Below are 5,092 nucleotides of genomic sequence, written 5' to 3'. Positions count from 1 at the left end.
GAATGCTTTTGTTAGATTATTTCATTCCTCTATCCATTTTGACTGCAAGAGCTATAAAGCTCAACCTTTGAAAGACAGAAAATACAACAATTATAGGTTAACCTATACCTGTACTCCAACATGTTGCAGACCAACTGAATTTCATTATAAAAGTTACACGTAGCCATCTCTTCTTCCTTGCAACACTAACCATTTAATAACATTTTGGAGGGTGAACTTGCTTAACAGAACAGTTTCTGATATTTAGCCTAATACATCTGCTCTTTAAATTTGGAATGACGATAGTGGACTTTATAGAGAAGGAGTCCAGAGTGCAATCTTTTCTTTCTAGGTTAAGTTCTCCTGTTTTATTATATACCTTACTTCCAGTGCATATGAATGAACTGGAATCTCAAAGCCATCATGCCTGATCAGCAGCAGACAAAAAATACACAACCTGGGGCATGAAGGAAAGATGCTTTAACAAACTGTACTTATACAGACCAGTGCTGTGCCACTGACTTCACAATGTGAACTGTATCAATGTAAAACAAATTTCATATTCATTTTCAAATCAGTGACAACTTCAAAAACGTAAATGTATAAGAAGTCAGAGAACTCACATTGCAATAAGGTGTACGGAGCTATCAGTCATGACCATACTGGAGCAGTCACTGAAGCATTGCAATGAACTCTTAATTTGGATATTGTTAAGTATAAATTTTGACCTTACAGAAACCAGTTTTTAAGAGTGTGTGATTTAAAGTGTTATTTCTTAAAATACAAGAGTTCTGAGGATTGGAATGAAGTTTTGTTTGCATGTTACACTACAAAGGTGGAATTTATTTAGGTGGTTAAGTGTGTAAAAACTTTCTAAGTTAGTAGTGTCATACCAAAACAGCTCTTCCACACAATAACCACTTTAATTCAGTATCTGATTTTGCTTACTTTGATCTCCATGGGTAACAGTGACGGATGGTTAAGGCTGAGCTTCTGCCAGCCTTGCTTTGAGTAGGGCCTTCGGGTCCATCTACTCAAACATCTTTCGTGGCGTGACCTCACCAGTCAAGGGTGGGTTTTGTGACTGACACAGCATGCCTGCAGAAGCCTGTCACATTAACCTTGTTTTCCTGTCTGTATAGCTTCTTTTGTTTTGAGGTCTGAAATAAATCCCACTGGGGAAGGTGTTGCTAGAATTAACTACGTCCATACTAAAAGCCCTTTCAGGAAACAGCACAGCTATATACCAACAGGACAACACTGGCACAGCCTTGAAATGACAGATTAGCTTTACTCTGCGCCGTCTGATGGGCTTGAATGGCAGTACTAGCAAAGAGAAGGACTATACCACACATAGCTGGTTTTTAATGTTCTTCACAGAAGTTTCATGTCTGGAAGACTTCCATGTTTACTGCACTCTGTTTAACGTTGACAGAAACATTTCTGCCTGCCTGTATGTGGGTGTTGTACATAAGCATTCTCAGGCTGCTGGAGACAAGGATCAGAGTTAAAGATCAAGTCTAACAGTGGCACAGAAGGGTATTAAGTTAGCATTTCAGAGAGTAAAATGAAACAGGTACCAAGGCCTGAATGCGTGGCTGATCCCTGCTACCTACTTACTAAGCACAGGTGCCAGGCTCCTTTGCAAAATCACATTTTCCATAATTTGCAGAAATACTTGTTTGGTCACGCAGTGTATTTACATGTCATTTTTTAATGAAACCTTGTGCGCCACTGCACCAGACATTCCCACACTGTTGCATTAAATGAGGTAGTGAACTTACTGTTATAGAGAAAAATACAATGCATTAAATGAACTGTACTGGTAGGAATTCAATGTATATTGTAATTGCTTGAACTAAGGAGCCAATATCACAAAATAAGCATCATCAATTCCACTAAAGTAACGATTGCAGAGTTACTACGCAACCAACTCTCTTCATATCTCTTGTTTGTGCTACCTTCTTTGCATTCTTGGCTCCTCTCTGTGTTAGCATTATAAACTGATTACAGCATAGCTTATTTTGAATTCTCTATAGTAACTGCCTTTTTCATTACATCTCCTCTCTTTATGTTGTCCAACCTTTCCTACACACCTCTTTCTCCATTTTTCCCCCTCTATGCACAGCCTGGACACTTCAGTGTTACCAATGTATTGCCCCAAAGGTGCCAAGAATTTTGATAGACACAAACCTAACCCTAAACAAAACACTAGTAGTAAAGACTAAGCCACTCTCCAGGCAAAGGCAATCCATTCTCTCATCGGGTCATTCTAAGGCAGCGTTACTTAGCCTATACTACATTTCTTTCCAACTTGTTCCCACCCCTAAATCCAGTACTGTTTTTTCTGTAGGAATTTCAGAATTTTTTTGCTGCTGTGTAGAGCTCCTAAGACTCCGAGCATAAGCTTAACCTTGGTTATGGTTGTGGGTTGCACATCTACCAAAGAGATTCGACAAGCAGCTGTGCCCACTGACAAATCCTTGGTTGGTAGGTGCTCACTCTGATTGACAATAGTTAAGAAAACATGATGAGAAACAAAACAGGATTTAATAACTCTCTGGTCTGTCTGCAAGGCACATTTGCTATAGTTAAAGTGACTCTAAGTTCTTTACATTCACAATGACTATAAATAATTTCAGATTCTGCAGACAGTAAGACTTACCAATAACATTTTAGAACTACCCTGAGAGCTGATTTTAGGTACTGCAACAGACGAATAACATATAACCGTTTCTTCCCTACTTAGTAATTTATAAAATGTAAAACATTTTGCAGAACATTCAGTGGATGTACAGTAATTATACCAACTGTTCTGTTTTCTTGGTTCCTCACACAATTCTTCATAAGGTAGGAAGGAGACTTAAAGCAGTTGACCCATAATTGTGTGTGTGATGTGGGCAGGCTATAATATGTTCACAAGAATGCTGTCACTAGCCTACAAAACTACCTTGTTCACTTAAAATAGATTTCAATTTAGATGCAAAGTAATTTCAATAGCTTGGAGCCATTAGAAGTTTACTGGAAGCTGGCTGTAAGCACTCTCAAGGGGGTGGGGAGTTCCCTGTCCAGAACACATGTGATCAACGACTTATTCCCAGGATGACTATATCCTATAGCACTTGCTAGAGTGGCAAAACAAACAAATCTAATCACAAAGTTAAAAGATTTTTCTCATATAATTATTTCTTCTTCAGTTGTGAAACAGCAGGGAAAATAATGCTGTTGTCAATTAGCCAAAATGCAGTTGCCTAAACAACTTTTTACGTAACAAGACACTATCTACATTATTCTTTGACACCGGAGACTGCCACGCATCAATTTCTAAGACAGCAACGTCCTTTGCCTCAGCAATTATTTTCTTCCAAGACAGATGCAGTTGAAATTTAACAGGAGTAAAAGCCCATCTTAGACCACCCCTGTTTCAGGGTAATCCCTTAGAAAAAGTATATGCACGGATGTCAGCGCATGACTTAACTGAGGTTAAGAACACAACTGTTCTAACGGAAGTCAGTCTGAATACAGAAGACCCATGGACCACTGCAAGGTCTCCAACAACAGTTATTTAACAGTCTTGCGTTCCTCCTCGGTTGCTTTTAGCCAGCACTGCCCTATCCTCACAGCCACATCTCCCCCTGCCCCCCTCTCCCACCACCACCCCCCCCAAATAGCCTACTATGTCTATGGATTATTTATGTAAAGAGTACATGCCCACAGGTGACACAGATTACAACAAATGCACAGCTAGGAGACATTCTAGCTTTCTCTTTCATGGCTAAAGAGGTCTAAAAAAAAAAACCAAAGGCAACATTATTTCAACATTGCCAAAGTGAATGCAACTCAAACTACTTCACCTTAAAACGGTTATATTTTTTCCCCTTCCTCAAATTCAGAAGAACATGACAAAGCAAAGACTGAGATCAAGGAATTTGCAGTAGTAAAGGAATACATTCACTATTTAGTATCACAGCTTATTTAACCCCACAGTTAACCTCTCATGCAGTGGACTGAAAGCTTTTTTTGATCTTTTTGTGCAACAGTATGTCACATTCTCCCATTTTTACAGAAAAGAAAAGAAAAAAAAAGGGTAAACATCCCTAGCACTGGCAATCCCTATAACTTCTACCATTTGGAGGCTTCTGCAGAAAACGTTTGACAAGCTGTCTCACAAGCATAGACTGAAGGGTTTAAGTCTACATCAGAGATTTACATATTACACAGTTGTTCTTCATTCTATGAAGAACGCTCACAATTTCCCAGGATTTAAATGTTGAGGTACATGCTATTAGATGAATAAGTTGGCTGAGAAGAGGATTTTTAATTAATTCAGTTATAATCACTATTAATTATCCTGATAACTAATAGAATGCCGATATCTTCTCCCAGTCCATGCAGCCTGTCTCCCAGGAGCTCCTCTCTTTTCAGTTTAACTTTCATTGGAAAAGACAAAGAACAACTGATCGCTTTTTGTGCGGACCTCTCCATAACCTGTCTATCTCCAGACATTGAAATGCTGGCAGAGGTATCTTTCGCTTCCACTCACAGAAGTGTAATGGTTTGCACTGCAGAATGCAAAGTCTCTTTCCAATGAGAATTGGCAACGCAAGCTTGAAACAAAACACTAGGGTCATTTTGAGTCTGAAAATAAACATTTTGGCTGTCTTTCTGCCAGGACGGTTCAGAGATGCTACAAAGCAGATACACGGATCATACATAAAAACCTCTCTCCAGGTGACTCTTGGGATACGTATGGCCCACTTAACATCTCCATTTCTAAAGAGACTCGATTAAGGGGAAGAAGCTGAAGCTATTAGCTTCCATTTAGAAGAAACCCAAAAGCGAACACCAAATTATTTACCTAACCAAAAACGTGAGCATTGAAAGGCTCCTTTATGTAGGGAACTTAATAGGCATACTTTGCACTTCTTCCTTTTGTTGCAGGCAAGCACAAGCTATAGTTACCAGCAGAGCCTTTTAACGTGTACCACTACAGAAAAGAACAGCACACGAAGGCGAGCAGCAATTAAACGCTACAGAAACGCTGCTCTTACTCATCCTCAAACTGCAACGCACGCGCAGAGGCTCTCCGGCACCCGGCCGCCGGCACCGCAGG

Source organism: Aptenodytes forsteri, unplaced genomic scaffold, assembly GCF_000699145.1.
Source record: "Aptenodytes forsteri isolate BGI_AS27 unplaced genomic scaffold, ASM69914v1 Scaffold282, whole genome shotgun sequence".
Taxonomy (NCBI): domain Eukaryota; kingdom Metazoa; phylum Chordata; class Aves; order Sphenisciformes; family Spheniscidae; genus Aptenodytes; species Aptenodytes forsteri.
This window is presented reverse-complemented; position numbering follows the sequence as displayed.